The following is a 17,406-nucleotide window of genomic DNA, read 5'->3' as shown; positions in this document are numbered from 1 at the left end:
GCATGCAAACGTGCATTTGTGTATGTTTGATATGTGTGTTATCTCATTAGGTTGAAAAATGGTAGTAACACATACACACGCTTAGTTCATCCCTGAGGCACAGCACATCTCTCTGTCTCCTACTCTTCTCTCTTGCTCTCTTTCCATCTCCATATACACCCTATTTCAGCATGTGGTTCATCTCCCCTGACTTAAGCTGCTCTTCCGTAAGACTGGTCTGAACATGTGTATTGCACATTCCCTAAAATTTACTTAAACACACACAAACGGACACACGAGAAAAACAGAGAAAAGTCGCATTAGCTCATAAGGCAATGGGTAACCGCTGAGCTAGACAGCACATGTTGACTACCTTAGAAGAGAAAATCTACTTAACTTTGCCAATGCAAATTGAGTCAGAGTCAGGATGCCTGTAATGCAACATACAGCATAAAACATTACTTAAAGGTGCACACATTTATTTACATCTCTCCTTGCAAGACTTCAAGATTCCTTCCTCAGGCCTTAAAATATTAATATTTTAAGCATTATTTTCTTGCTAATAACAACAGAGGTACTGAAATGCAGAATAAAAGATCCAGAATTAAAGAAAAATGCTAAAATATTAATTTTACAACTTCAATTAGACTTCTCTGCAGAACTTGGTTAAAGTTTGTTGCTCCTTGTATTAGTTTAGCTTAACTTAGCTAGATAAAATGTCTGCAATTAATTTTCTTGTATGCCACATTTTTACACTAAAAACAGAATCATGTTTCAAATTGTCTGAGTTACACTATAGTATGATTCCAATTAGAGTCATTGCAACCAAAATACCTACCAGCCTGCACAAGATTGCCAATTCTGGTTTGAGGATAAAAGTGTTATATACCATTAGCCATAATGAGCCCTCAATCAGCTTCCTTTCTTTCTTTCTTGTTTCTTTTTTTCAGAAAAAAGAAAGAGGCAAGCATTTCAATTAGTCAGAGAAAAATGTTAATGCGAAAGCTGTAAGAACCTGATATATTGTGTTTGTATTATATATGTATGTTTATCTTGTTTGGTTATTTATTATTTATTTAATTATGGAAGTACCTTTATCCTGAATCCCTAAATCTGATGTGTGGCGACTGCACCATGCATAGAACCTATTGTCAGATTAAATCTGTTATCCACTATCGTTGACTAGACTACATATGGTTGTAGTTAGTGTGTGTTATTTCTGGCTCAAGAAAAAGAAAACAATTTTGTTTGTAGAAAAACATTACTTTCTGTAAATACCAGCTATTTCTCCAAATGAACTTGAACTAAGATGAATCATGCAGCACTGGTACAAAAATGATCACAGTTATTTATTCATCTATTCATGTTTAGATATACACAGTTAATTTCTTTGCTGGATCACAGATTCATTTGGCATGTCCTCTAAAGTCCCATAAATAGTGGACATCAAACCCAGCCAAACAGGATATGACCTGACTAATTTGAATAACATTTCAAATTATCAGCCATCCTGCCAACTTTAAACTGTAAATCTCTATTCATGAAAATAAATTGCATAAAAGATAAAAAACAGTTTTAGATTTATTTCACATTTTCTTTTTTATTATACAGCTTCTGTAATCCCTAACTAATTAATTTTGTGTTTACTTTTTTTTTTTACCAGTAAATAAATTAAAAAAATATATAATTCCCTTCAGTATGGTTATCTGTTAAAACAGTTACCAGAGCTACAGGATGGTGTACTTGTTCTCAGTATGTTCATGGATGCCTGTCGCTGGGATCATGTTAACATGATGATTGATGATGCTTTGCATCGGTTATGAACGCCATGCTGCCAGTGGTGCACTTTGCCCCATAGTAGAACTAAGTGCCAGAGCATGACCTCTACCACATGCTTGCTGTAGAGGACCTCAGCCAAAGCTGGCATTCTGTCCACCACGGGTACATGTTAGATCCATTAACTTTCCCAAACAAGCAAGAAAACCCAACTAACTCTCTTACATACACACACATATTTTTGGCAAAGCGAAAGTATTTTGCACAGCAGTGCATTCTGACTGATTCTGCTTGGGGAAAAAAAGCTTTTTATACTACAAGAAATGCATAAAATCATTTCTGGGCAGCCATTGTTGGGAATTTTAGCGGGTTACAGTGAAGGTCCCTCTTACAAAGATACAACGTAAAAAGCTGGCTCAATTTTTTTTCTCAACCTTCATTGCTTTTCAGATATAATATACTGTATGCTGGAAGTGAATTGCATACAGTGTAATAAAAATGCATTCGCTCACCCTGACTGGTTTATCAGCTTCCTTCATCTCGTACGTACAGTGGGGCAAAAAAGTATTTAGTCAGCCACCGATTGTGCAAGTTCCCCCACTTAAAATGATGACAGAGGTCAGTAATTTGCACCAGAGGTACACTTCAACTGTGAGAGACAGAATGTGAAAAAAAATCCATGAATTCACATGGTAGGATTTGTAAAGAATTTATTCGTAAATTAGGGTGGAAAATAAGTATTTGGTCACCTCAAACAAGGAAAATCTCTGGCTCTCACAGACCTGTAACGTCTTCTGTAAGAAGCTTTTCTGTCCCCCACTCGTTACCTGTATGAATGGCACCTGTTTGAACTCATCATCTGTATAAAAGACACCTGTCCACAGCCTCAAACAGTCAGACTCCAAACTCCGCCATGGCCAAGACCAAAGAGCTTTCGAAGGACACCAGGAAAAGTATTGTAGACCTGCACCAGACTGGGAAGAGTGAATCTACAATAGGCAAGCAGCTTGGTGTGAAAAAATCAACTGTGGGAGCAATCATCAGAAAATGGAAGACATACAAGACCACTGATAATCTCCCTCGATCTGGGGCTCCACGCAAGATCTCATCCCGTGGGGTCAAAATGATCATGAGAACGGTGAGCAAAGATCCCAGAACCACACGGGGGGACCTGGTGAATGACCTGCAGAGAGCTGGGACCAAAGTAACAAAGGTCACCATCAGTAACACACTACAACGGCAGGGAATCAAATCCCGCAGTGCCAGACGTGTTCCGCTGCTGAAGCCAGTGCATGTCCAGGCCCATCTGAAGTTTGCCAGAGAGCACATGGATGATACAGCAGAGGATTGGGAGAATGTCATGTGGTCAGATGAAACCAAAGTAGAACTTTTTGGTATAAACTCAACTCGTCGTGTTTGGAGGAAGAAGAATAGTGAGTTGCATCCCAAGAACACCATACCTACTGTGAAGCATGGGGGTGGAAACATCATGCTATGGGGCTGTTTTTCTGCCAAGGGGACAGGACGACTGATCCGTGTTAAGGACAGAATGAATGGGGCCATGTATCGTGAGATTTTGAGCCAAAACCTCCTTCCATCAGTGAGAACTTTGAAGATGAAACGAGGCTGGGTCTTCCAACATGACAATGATCCAAAACACACCGCCCGGGCAACAAAGGAGTGGCTCCATAAGAAGCATTTGAAAGTCCTGGAGTGGCCTAGCCAGTCTCCAGACCTCAACTCCATAGAAAATCTGTGGCGGGAGTTGAAAGTCCGTGTTGCTCGGCGACAGCCCCAAAACATCACTGCTCTCGAGAAGATCTGCATGGAGGAATGGGCCAAAATACCAGCTACTGTGTGTGCAAACCTGGTAAAGACCTATAGTAAACGTTTGACCTCTGTTATTGCCAACAAAGGTTATGTTACAAAGTATTGAGTTGTATTTTTGTTATTGACCAAATACTTATTTTCCACCCTGATTTACGAATAAATTCTTTACAAATCCTACCATGTGGATTCATGGATTTTTTTTTCACATTCTGTCTCTCACAGTTGAAGTGTACCTCTGGTGCAAATTACTGACCTCTGTCATCATTTTAAGTGGGGAAACTTGCACAATCGGTGGCTGACTAAATACTTTTTTGCCCCACTGTATGTTTCACTAAATTCATTTATGTCATATACAACAAAATATTCCGAAAAGAGACATTTCACCTTCACATTGGAAGCACAGCACTACTTAATTACTGTAACTTACTGGTTAACGTGTTTACTTAATTTTATAATACAAATGTAATCAGAGGTGGAGAAAAGAGATGTGTAAAAGAGATATAAGAGGTGTGTGAACAGGGATGAGTAGACATGCACATATAGTAACTGGTAATGTTTCACAAATGCAAAAGGAGGAAAAAAAACAAGGTAGATGGTATGTGTTCAGACAGGAGGAGAAATGATGATCATCAAATGATGAAATGTTTCCGCCATGGCTCCCACACACATCAGCAGCCTATTTGTATCACTTAGGGCACGAAGCGCAAAAACAGAAAATACGCCTCTTCAAACACATTAAGTTAACTCACTGCAGCACTGGGGCAGGGGCCAGACACAGGCTGTGTCTGTCACACACACTGCCTCTCCACACCTTACTGATCTGATAACAGCAAGCAGAGACATTATATTCAACATAATATACTGCAACAAAACATCTGCAATAAAAAGCAGCAGTGCAAATGGTAACTGTCACCATTCACCCCTGACTGCTTTAAGGGGAAAATAGTGATTTAAACCTGAGAGAACTTTAACTGCCAGTTTATGAGGTTCTGCCTGACTTCTCATGTGCTATTGCAGTTAGGGTTAGGGTTTTCTTGCTTTGCGGTGCCATTTAAATATACTTTATCAGAACATGTCTGATCAGAAGTGAAATATTGCCATTAAGTAAAATCACTTTCTCATGGTTGTAATTACAGAAACTCCTGAACAGAAGTTTAAGTTAAATGTTTATTTTTTCTTCATTTAGAAACCGCAGTCTTTCAATTTAGTTTTAATCATGTGTAATTCCCTCCAACTACGACATGCGATACATGGTTTTCTCATGTATCGCCAACAGCAACATGTGACCTCCTAACCTCCTTTAATAACCTCTTTTCTCCCAATCAGTTCTGTTATGAGCCAAGATTATGCACTAAGAATAACTGTGAATATGCACTGTACTCGTAGTGTTACTATGAGAGCATTTGTTAAGAATAGAATGGAAAAGGATTGAAGGAGTAAATGAGATTATATACCCCATTCACCCTGAAATCAGATTAAGAGCATTTTATTTATATGTTTTATTTTTTTACACACTACACACATATACATGCATTTCCATACTTCTGGATTAAGTTGGAGAGAAGAGAAAGTGGTTGATACGTGAAATAAATGAACATGGATGTAATTATTATTATTTCTATTTTTATTATTCCTTGGTTATAGACAAGGTGAAGTGTAGATTTTAACATAAAAACATCCATGGTTGATTGCCACATCTGTAAGACAATGAGGACGGCTGGTAACACATTTGTGTTACCAGCCATTGTCAGCAATGATGGACAGCACAGCTTGATGTCGGGTAAGCCTTGTGTTCTCACTGGGTTCAATTTGTTTTAATACTGCTGAGAACTGCCATTTGAATGGAAAATGCGTGATTACAGAGATCAGATTAGACTTACTAGGTCATGCAGGTTATTCAAAAGCAAACTACTTCATGAAACATCCACGACAGCAGTGACTTTCAGATCATTGGCTAGAGGCTGGCTTTCCTCATATTCAGGATGCAGTAAGTACTTTTGACTTTTTGCATTCTAAATAATAGAGATGCATTAAGACATTATATTGCATTGCATTTTATTATTGTAAGAAACAATAGTTATTCAAAATACTCAGGTTAGCTTGTATTTATTTAGCTGCAAGTTGCAAAACATTTTATCATAGAACTGTTTAGGACCATATACATACACCTCACTGGAGATGTTAGGTGTGTGGTCTTTATATTGAACTACACTATTAAGCCCACAGAGGTGTGTTCCAGATTACCTGAGACCAACAGTGCCACCAAACAGAGAAAACATTACTCACCAAAACTGTGCAAGCATCCAGTACAACCAAAGTGGCCTGTTCCAGGACAATTTCAGGTAAAGGTTATGGCACTGTGTCTGTCACCTTGGTCTGCTGGCAAATGGAAGGTTGGGGTCCATGTGTTTGTGGTGTGATACAGTGGGGTGCAATTCCAGCCACCTACAGCTGTCTGTATGTGTGCAGTGAAGCCTGAGATTAGATTTGACCAATTTGAACATGTTATCACACTGCTGAGCAGCATTTGGTGTCTGTGTGTTTGTGTGTGTGCTAAGCTGCTGAAAGTCCTGACTAATATCATAGGCAGTAAGGAGATTGGATACTGTCTGACTTTGTTTATTTCCTCCATTCCTTCCTCTTGGGAAATGAGGAAGGCTGCTGAACCATACTGTCTGATGAATGTTTGTTACATGTTCACATATCTGAGTTTAGTTTAACTTATCAGCTCAGGGTGCAGAGAAGGTTCTGGCTCAATTTTGTGTAGTAATCTGAAGCCTGAGCCTAGAAATACTATTCCTAAAACAGGGAATCTTTGAATTTTGCATTGCATCGAACATGAGTTTTGAAATGTCAAAAAATGTCATTTCTTATCTTAAAAAAAAATCTATCAATACTGGCATATGTAAATCAACATGTGGTTCTGGATGTCTCTATTGAAGCTAGGAGCTTGACACAGCAGCAAGTTAATTACTGTATTTTCCGCATTATGAGGCATACTTAAAATCCTTTAATTTTCTCAAAAATCAATAGTGTGCCTTATAACACTGTGCGCCTTTGTGTATGAATTCTGGTTGTGCTTACTGACCTCAAGCCGATTTTATGTGGTCACGGCGCTCAAAAATCTGTCAAAAAATGTTTTAGTACGACTTTGGTAAGCTATGTAGCTGCACTGCTTGATGGATTGTCAGAGCATTACGGCTACCATAGTCAGGAGCGGAGTAATCTGGGTCCAAAACTCTTTCCACTTCAGGTCCCAAAATTAAAACGAACACTGCGGCATCAATGAGAGGTAAAAACTGTCTAAATTCTTTCATCTTTAACAAAATTAGCAAGATTTGAAGTTAGAAGTTAGAAGTTAGCAGGAAGTTAGCTCCCTAGTTTCCACCTAAACTTGATATGGTATGTTCTAAATGAGAGATTTCTGAAAAAAAATAAAACTTACAGCTCTGCTATCACTTCCAACATACATGAAGACAGAAAACTAAACAACAGTGACTTTTGTAAGGTTACTGAAGTTGGACTAGCTGGTATTTAATGATGTGCTATGTCAGTGGTTCCCAAACTTTTTTCGCTGCGCACCCCTTTGTTTTACAGAAAAATGTTCGCGCACCCCCCCCCTCGCGCGCGCACACACACACGCACGCTCTAACACATCCTCCAACCACACACACCCATATTTTGCTCAATTGTGGTTTATTTCACACCTCAAACATTTAGTAAACAATTAAGCAAATACAAGTAATCTGCAGGTAGTAAGAAAATAAACTACTAACTCTTTACGCTACACGGGTATTTTTTGAAAACGCAGCTGTTTCGTCCACACGTAAACGGCGTTTCGAATCACCGAAAACGGAGATTTTTTAAAACTAATTTTTTGCGTTTAGGTGTGGATGAGGAATACAGTTCGTCTCGCACCGTCAAAGGTATGTGCCTTTTTTCACGTCAGCTGTGCACCACGTTATTGCTTACATGAGTGGAATTGCAGAATGCAAGATAGTCAGATTAACAGTATTTTGTTTCTATCTTCAGGTTTTACATGCTTACATATAAACACGCAGTTACTGTCCCTCAATTTAGAAAGGCAGAGGCATCACGGTGTAATTATTTTACATGTAGTTGTTTTTTTCCTGTGTAATAATATTCAACATTGCTATCAATACATTTTTCAAAAAAAAATGCCTCTCTGTGCAAAATGGGTTTAAAAACATAAACAGCTGTGGGATACTGTTTGTCCATGATTTAGACAGGGGGAACAAATCGTGGCAGGATCAGCCTGATATTATTTGTACCCCACTGTAACTTTACTGTATAAAGAGCTAACATCTCCAAAATGTCAGGAGTAGTTTAGTCATTACAAGAAGTGTTTGTGAACTAAAAATCACGAATGTGGGATGCTGTTTGTCCGTGATTTGGAGAGCCCAGCTTGTGCTCCCAATGAAGGGAAAACCAATTCTGCAGGGGAGACCTACCTTGGCACTTGTGCAGGTGAAACCAAAGGGAAGATATGCTTCACCATATTTTCTAGTCTTTGGCTTAGAATGAAGTTGGTTTGGAAACATATTCAGCGATGCTTCATCTCCTGCTTTGCGTTTGTGTGGGCGCCCAATGGTTGTTTTGTTTTTTTCCCCTTTTCATGCTGCGCCCCCCCCTGCAATGGCTCTGCGCCCCCCATAGGGGGCGGGCCCCACACTTTCGGAAGGTCTGTGCTATGTGATCGCTAATGACACAGCTAGGATAATGTAATGTTAGCATAACATAAACACAGTGAAGCTGGAGGATGAATGCTAACTTTTTTCGACTCGATAAAAGTTAACATGAGGGTTCCCAATGGTTAGGAACAAATGCAATCACATGGCAGGATGCTGTAAACGAACCAAACTTCAGTTAGGAGAACAACTGAGATAACCCATCCACAATACGAGGTTAGTCATTAATATACTGCAACAACATGGGAATAGAGCAGCTGCAAGAGAATTCAACATTAATGAATTAATGGTAAGGAAATGGAGGAAGTAAGAAGAATGAGTTGAGTAAAATTTGACTTATCTGACTGTTTTGTTTCCCTTAATGCGTCTTATAATCTGCATTATATGTATGAAAACAGACCCGTTAATCTATAGTGCGCCTTATAATCCAAAAAATATGGTACATTTAGATTTGTTCACAGCTTAACCTTTATGCTATGCTGAATGACTCTTGACTTCATGGATCTTACTGCACATGTGAAGCTTCATGATCTCACTGTCATGAAGAAGACATATGCAGTTAGGGTCATACATATTTGGACAATAATAGAATTATTGCAATATTGTCTGTATGACATCACGGTCCAGCAATCAAGCAATTCAAGTCATGCAGTCAAGATGATTGTAAATTGATTAAATTTAAATGATTTAACGAAGATATTAATTGTTTACATTAACTGTTTACAGACATTTTTAAAGAAATTCTCCTATTTTCAGAGGCTAAAAATAATTATAAAATTAACAAAGTTTTTTAGTTTTGATAATTGTGTTTAATGCTAGACTAGGGCTGCCACAAACGATTATTTTGATAGTCGACTAGTCACAGATTATTTTTGCGATTAGTCGACTAATCAGAGCATGCATCTGCTCTTATATAACTATCATTAGCTTACAGCTTTAAGTGTTTAAGGTATGTGCTAATTAAAAATAAAGGCAAGATGATAGTTTATTAAATTTTAATGAAATTTGCAGATTGTTTCGGTGAAGTTTAATAAACTCCTTGCTATCTAAAATATAACAGGACACCGGAGTATATTCTCGAGCATTTCACACTTCTGATAATCAGTTGTCTGCTTGACGTTTATTCAGCTGTGTAAAAACTATAACTTTAATCTCAGCCAAACCGATTTACTCAGGAATAAATAAAATACTAAAAAAAAAGCCAAACAATAACATTTTAAGTTATAACATATGTAGTGACTTACATATCATGTTTAACCCGAGTAGCGAAAGACGGCCGTGGGTTTGAAAACGATTTGCCCGGAGTCCGGGGTTCTCACCGGCTCTAGTCAGCTTTGCCCCCGGCTAGCTATCGAGCTAGTGGGTAACAGACGTTTGAGTGCTTTTCAAAATATGTGGTGTCTTGATAAACTGAGCAGATATTTGAGGTTTGCACAGCTACATTCTCGCTTGAAAATATGTTAAACGTTTATTTTGTGACCCAGAAAGAATAATAAGAGTAATATTAAAACTAACTAGCTACCGCCATTGTTGGAAACTGAGCTGGGCTGCGCTATGAATTCTGGGACAGAGCTACTTCTTTTTCTTCTTCGGGGTTTAACGGCAGCTGGCATCCTTATACATGCAGTGCTGCCATCTTCTGTTTCAGTACGTTATTACACTCTTAAATCCTACTACTTATTCCTGCGTCTTTTGTGATCTTACAAAAGCTTCAAACGACGCGTCGACTATTAAATTAGTCGTCGACGATTTTGATAGTCGACGTAATCATGACTAGTCGACTAATCGTGGCAGCCCTATACTAGACAATGAAGCCTGGAAAATCATCCATTGCTGTGTTACCTTCCTTGTTGGCCTCTGCTAGGCCTTTACTGTAGTTGGCTTCAGTTGCTATTTGTTTGTGGGTCACTCTGCTTCATCATGATTGACTGATATTGTTGTATGCTTTCGATCATGAGGTGTTCTTTCCCTTCTCCATACTTCCCCCAGTCTCAATACTTAGATGTTTGTCTTCTGTGGTCTTTCTTGCCCTTGGCTGTTAATGAGCTACCCAGTGCATGGCTTTTTAAGAATATACCCAGTTTTGCTGTTTTGTCTGATAGATAAGATTTATTTTTCAGGGTAATGATAGCCTTTTTCAGTTGCATCAGCATCTGTCTGGACCTTATTTTAAAAGCACCAACGAAGGGCTACAAAAGTTTAGTATTTGGAATTACCACCTGATTTAAATCTCTGCTTAAATTAAAGCTGAAAGTCTGCACATTAATCACATCTTGGTTTTCTGTTTTTTTAAATCGACTGTTATGGTATACAGAACCCATTATTGGTTGCATTGTTCAAATACTTATGAACCTGATTGTGTGTATATTTTTCTAAATTTTGAACTCTTTTGTTAGAGCTTATTGTGAGAAAAAAAATAATATATTATTCTGTCAGTGAAATATGACATTTTATAAAACTGTGTGAACAATACCATAGAAGTCACTTGTGATTAGGCAGGCATATTAGATGACAAGCTGTCATTTCACTGACTCTTCAGATTGCAAAAAACAACCTAGTAATGACCACTTCCAGTCGGTTCCAGAATTCATCATGACTGATTGAAAATTCTGGTGGTAACATTTTAATCAAACTATATAATTTCATGAATTGTAGCATGTCAGCAAGTGAAATGCCAATAATTATTAGTCACTCCTTTATTTTTCTCAAAATAGTGATGTACACTGAGCATTTATGTACATTATTCAACGTAGAATGACTCTGAATGATACTGAGGCACAGACTACAAAGAATAAGACACTCAAGTTGACCAAAATACAACATTGTCAGTTTAAAAACCATTAAAAGCAACAGACAAATTCAAAAGCATTGCAAAAAGTAAACTGCCACATCCTCATTTTTAGCTATACTTGTCAAAATCATTCAGCAGAATTAAACCTTTAAAAAACTGCAATTCGAGCCTTTAGTGTGTGGGTGAACTTCAATATATTGAATTGTAAATTGCATTGTCTTTTACATTAAACAATTCTTGACATGGTTTTATTTCTTCTAATGCAACCTTTCAATTCATGCCTCATATGAACTATTGCATCTGTATGTTCCAACACGTTGGTAGGTGAGATGGAGCACATTTGTGATACCTTCCCACTTCTATCTGCATGGACATTTGCAGGCATTTCCAATAAATCCCAATAAATGTTTTGTTATCAGATCATCTATGATTGGATTCATATTTAAGCAAATACTGTACAATTTGGAATATGCTAGGACCGTGCACAATTAGAACACTGACCAATATTTAATGGAATTGTTCAACTTGGTAAAAAATGGATTTGTTTCTCTGAGTTAGAAATATGTCAGTCAAGTAAGTTACCATCAGCATGTAGGTAGCTTAAGATAACTCCAGAGCACTGACTATAGCTCCTTTATTACACAGATGTGAAAGTGGTATTCATCTTTTGATCTGTTTGAAACAAATGTCTGCCTGTTCATTTAAAGATTATAAGACTACTCTGTGTTATTTTTAAAAGCATATTTGTGACATTTAAAGCAAGTAAAAACATCAAATCCCTGGTCACAGAAAAGTAGATTTTTGAATGCAGCTTAAGTTCGCACAAAAGAATTGGCAATAAAGCAACACTGTACATTTCATTGGCTTCACCTTTTGCTTCATGTCTATTATGACTGGACATAACAAACTGTTTACAGTGCTTTAGTGGCATAAAAGGTCGACAGCAGTTGGAAGCTGTTTGTCTGTACGTAGTGCATTGATTAACTGTAACAGCATGAATTCCATTTCAGTGAGTATTTCTGCAATCGCTGTGTGGTATACTGTATGGTGTTGCTTCATTCTTCTTTAGTTTCCCCACTTAACACCATTTAAAATATCCAATAGCTTGGTGGAAAAAGGCTGTGAATTTATGTGGGTTTTTAAAATGGGAATTCACTCATGTCTTTTGCCCCCTGGAATCAGAGGACAGTCAGGGGGCGAAAAGAGACAAAGTTGAACAAAAATCTGTTCTATCAAGTCACCCAGTAATTCTTGTTACATGTTGTCACTAGAGATTAGGGAAGAAAAGTGTTTGCCTTTCACTGAGCATTAGAGAGTAAAATACAAAGCACTCACCACTACAAAAGAGTACTAAATGCACATCTCAGAATAGATTTCAAAATATTCTCTTTCTGTATTGTGAGTTTCTGTGTGAGAATACAAAAACATGTCTAGCTCACACAAATAAACAAAGATGAATTTACTACCCAAGGAAAAATTGCACTGTAAGTGAGTGTGAGTGATTTACAAATAGTGCATCATATGCTAACAAAACTATACTGTATTAACACAAGGGATGGATGTAATGAAGTGACACTTTAATAAACTGCCCTGAAAAGTTAAGTTTTCAGTCACAGAAAAGTTCCGGTAGTATTAATTTGTCGCTTTAATGTCATTTCAAAACAGTAATGTTGACTGAGTATTTTTTCCAGTGTCTGGTAAATCATTCCTATAGTTTAAATGAACTGCCACTGACAGACTGGGTTGCTGTGGAGAAGCAGAGATTGGTAAGATTTGGCCTGTAAGGCAGGGTTAGCAGAGGTATATTAACAATTTGGTGCCTACGTATTCTGTGTTCTTCTGTCTGCAGTAAATAAACCTTATAAAGGGCAGGCGATGTATTGCAGGTTTTCTTGATTGCTTAAACACTATAACCAATCTTTTGAACTAAAATTTCAAAACCATAATGCTATTTTTCAAAAAGCACACCCATTTCCTTGAACTATAAACACTATTCCCCTGCTTTAACACATGAGTCAGATGTGGGGAACTGTTACTGCAAAACTCTACACACAAATCCCTACATTTTTCAGTGCTTATACCATGTGGCCATTTAGAAAGCGCTTGCATTCAATAATGTTAACTTAAGTCAGCACAGCTTGAGCTCAATTAGCACACAATTAACCAAGTGGAAACACTACGAGTCAAAATTTATCACACACCAATCGGAAACTCATTCAGGTTTGAAACAATGGATTCAAAGAGATGCAAAGGAAGAGGTTGAGGAGGAAAAGGAGGTCTAGGACACCAAGGAGGAGGTGGAGGAACATAATTGGCCATTGGGCTATTGTAAATGTACCTGGTCAGCGTGGAGGGAATGTCACTCTGTGCGCAGCCATCAGCCAACGAGGGGTACTCCACCGCCATGCCATTCTAGGACCCTATAACACTATGCTTCTCCTTGCTTTTCTTGATGGTCTAAGACAACATATGTTCCAGCGGGACTACAGTGAACCAGCACAGCCAGAGCAGCCTCACTATGCTGTTGTTTGGTGTAATGTCAGCTTCCATCACACTGCTCTGGTTCATGACTGGTTTACCAATAACCCAAGGTTTTCTAACATCTTTCTGCCTGCATACTCTCCCTTTCTAAACCCGATGGAGGAGTTATTTTCGGCGTGGCGGTAGAAAGTGTATGACAGAGAACCTTATGTCCGTGTTCACCTCCTCCGGGTCGTGGAAGAAGCCTGCCTATACATATCAGTAGATGCATGCCAGCGGTGGATCAGGCATGTGAGAGGATTTTACCCCTGCTGCCTGGCCAGGGTCAATATAGCCTGTGATGTGGATGAGATTCCCGGACCTGACCCAGATCACAGACAGGATGCTGCAGGTGGAATAATGTTTTTGCTGTGTGTTGTACTGTATGGTACATGAATAAAAATGTGCCACTGTATTAGGGCTGGGCGATATGACCCAAAATTCATATCTCGATATTTTTTAGCTGGATGGCGATATAAGATATATATCTCAATATTTTTTTTAAAGTTTTAAGTTTTAAGTTAAGAACAAAAAGAGAGTTCTAGTCACACTGTGTCCCAGATGTCACACGGGCACTTTTATTTACATACAGCGTAGATGTACATGAAGAAATTACTCAAAAATAAATTATCAGCATTTATTAAATAATCATGGTCCATAAATAAAAGAAAACAATGTTGTTTTTGTGCATAACAAAAAGCTCACAATTGTGCAGTCAAAATGTAAACTAATAGACGCTGAGCGTAATAACAAAGAGACAGATTTCACAGCTGCACCACGTCTCTGAACAGGTGCCATTTGTGGTCCTTATACACACACAGTACGTATCACTCCGCGAGGCTCCTCCTCGGTAGCCGTAATCCTCCGACAATCCATCAAGTGGTGCAGCTCCGTAGCTTAGCAAAGTCATATTACAGTTTTTCTCGATTGCTAAAACACATTTCTTGAAACTACGCCTCATATCCTCACAACAGTAAACACAAATCCATAACATCTCACTCAATTTCCCAAACATCCTATTTCCAGGTCAAAATGAAGCTCTACACCCAAAACTATTCACTCCTGCTGAAAAACCAAACTTTGCCCTCAGACATCAAACACAAGCCCTCAAAAACACACACACTACAACAGAGTTTTGCACACTGGTACAATTAATTCAAAACAATAGTTCCAAAACAAATAGGTTGCTTATGGTTCTCCCCTTCAAAACCCTTGTCACATGATAAACACAAAAGACGCAACCAATGTATGTACAGTGGCACATTGTCATTCATGTACTATACAGTACAACACACACCAGAAACATTATCCCACCTCAGCATCTTGTCTTTGGTCTGGGTCAGGCCAGAGAATCTCATCCACATCACAGGCTATATTGGCCCCAGCCAGGCAGTGGGGGTAAAATCCTCTTGCATGCCTGATCCACCCCTGGCATGCATCTACTGATATGTCTAGGCAGGCCTCTTCCATGGCCTGAAGGAGGTGAACACGGACATAAGGTTCTCGGTCATACACTTTCCACCGCCATGCCGAAAATAACTCCTCTATCGGGTTTAGAAAGGGAGAGTATGCAGGCAGAAAGATATTAGAAAACCTTGGGTTATTGGTAAACCAGTCACGAACCAGAGCAGCGCGATGGAAGCTGACGTTATCCCACACAACAACGTAGTGAGGCTGCTCTGGCTGTGCTGGTTCCCTGTAGTGCAGCTGGAACATATGTTGTCTTAAACCATCAAGAATGACCAGGGACATTTACAATAGCCCGATGGCCAATTATGTTCCTCCCCCTTTTCCTTCTTTTGGTCAGGTTAAAACTTGCCTCATCCACAAAGATTATTTCATGGGGAACAGGCCGTCCTTCAATCTCAAAGATCCTCTGCAAAACACATAACACAGTAGAGTCAATCGGTACCCTGAACCACAGTTCAAGAGTGCTGAAATGGCAGCATAAACTGCCATGCTGTGATGGTACACAATACTTTATACAGTATCAAAACTCATACCTGAACATATTCCACACGTTGGTTTTTCACTCTGTCAGAGTTTCGTTCGAAAGGGACTCGGTATGCCTGTTTCATCCGGAATTGATTCTTTCGGAGGATGCGGTCAATTGTGGAGAGGCTGATGGCATTTATGCCTCGAAAAAGATGATCATCCTCAATCACTCTCCTTTGCATCTCTTTGGATCCATTGTTTCAAACCTGAATGAGCTGACTTTGGCCCTTTTATCTATCCATCGCAGGTTCTGATTGGTGTGTGCTAAATTTTGACTCCTAGTGTTTCCACCTGGTTAATTGTGTGCTAATTGAGCTCAAGCTATGCTGACTTAAGTTAACATTATTGCATGCTAGTGCTTTCTAAATGACTACATGGTGTACGCACTGTAAAATGTAGGGATTTGTGTGTAGAGTTTTGCAGTAACAGTTCACCAAATTTGAGTCATGTGTCAAAGCAGGGAATAGTGTTTATAGTTCAGGGAAATGGGTGAGCTTTTTGAACAGTAGCGTTACGGTTTTGAAATTTTAATTTAGAGGCCTGGTTATAGTGTTTAAGCAATCGAGAAAAACTGTAAAACATTTTTTGACAGATTGCTGAGCGCTGTGTACCACATAAAATCGGTTCGCGTCAGTAAGCACAACCAGAATTCATACATAAGGCGCACTGTCGGTTTTTGAGAAAATGAAAGGATTTTAGGCCGTGCAGCTCCTCCGGGCTGCATGTCGTTAGCGCGGTTAGCTCGTTAGCGTGGTTAGCTCGCTAACACGTTGACACCGTCCAGCCCCACGCACGGGGCGATCCGAGGTAACTCGCTAACGGAGATTTTCCGCTTTCATCTTGTCATTGCCTGCAGGTGAAGCTCTGGGGGAGGGGGAGTTGTGTTCAGTGAAGGAGAGGCGAGGCCGAGTGACGTTGCGTAGAGACAAAAGTGGACGAAAGAGAGGCAAACCTGCGGCTCCATAAGTATAATTATAACGTAACATAGACTATATGATATAAACGATATTGTCACATCTTATATCTCGTATGAAAATATATCGATATTTTTCAAAAACTCGATATATCGCCCAGCCCTACACTGTATGTACATTGGATCTTTTGTTTTCATGATGTGAAAAGGTTTTTGAGGGGAAGAACCACAAGCAACATAACTTGACAGTTTTTGAAATATTGTTTTCAATTTATTGCACCAATGTGTAAGACTATGTTGTAGTGTGTGTGTTTTTGAGGCCTTGTGTCTGATGTCTGTGGACAAAGTTTGGTTTTTCAGCAAGAGTGAATGGTTTTGAGTGTAGAGCTTAATTTTGACCTGAAAATACAATTTTCGGGAAATTGAGTGAGACGTTATGGATTTGTGTTTACTGTTTTGAGAATACGAGCCATAGTTTCAAGAAAAGTGTTTAAGCAATCGAGAAAAACTGTAATATATATTAGACTAATAGCTCCATTTGTAAAAGGAAGAGTAATAATGAAGGTATAAAGAAATTATTTGGCTTTCTTTGTTGTAATGAATCAGATACAGTTGTAAGTCAGGCTGTGGGAAATTATAATGGGCATTTTCACCTTGAGGGGACAACTATATAAATAAAATTGAGTTGAATTGAAATTTTAAATCAAATTTCAGTTAGCGAGGGAAAATGGTATATTTATCTAAAATGAAAATACTCAGTTTCACACCTCAGATTAGTGAAATGTATAATTTCAGTAGATCTCAGTGAATTTGCTAACTCATTAAAAAATCAATTTCAGCTTAACCAGATTGCACTGTAAAATGTGGATTTATTTATAAAATACAAAGAACAA

This window comes from Diplotaxodon limnothrissa, linkage group LG6 (assembly GCF_057381915.1).
Source record: "Diplotaxodon limnothrissa isolate DT_005_m linkage group LG6, D_limnothrissa_male_GT1.1, whole genome shotgun sequence".
NCBI classification, from domain to species: domain Eukaryota; kingdom Metazoa; phylum Chordata; class Actinopteri; order Cichliformes; family Cichlidae; genus Diplotaxodon; species Diplotaxodon limnothrissa.
The sequence above is the reverse complement of the archived record's forward strand: the minus strand, read 5'-3'. Positions refer to the sequence as shown.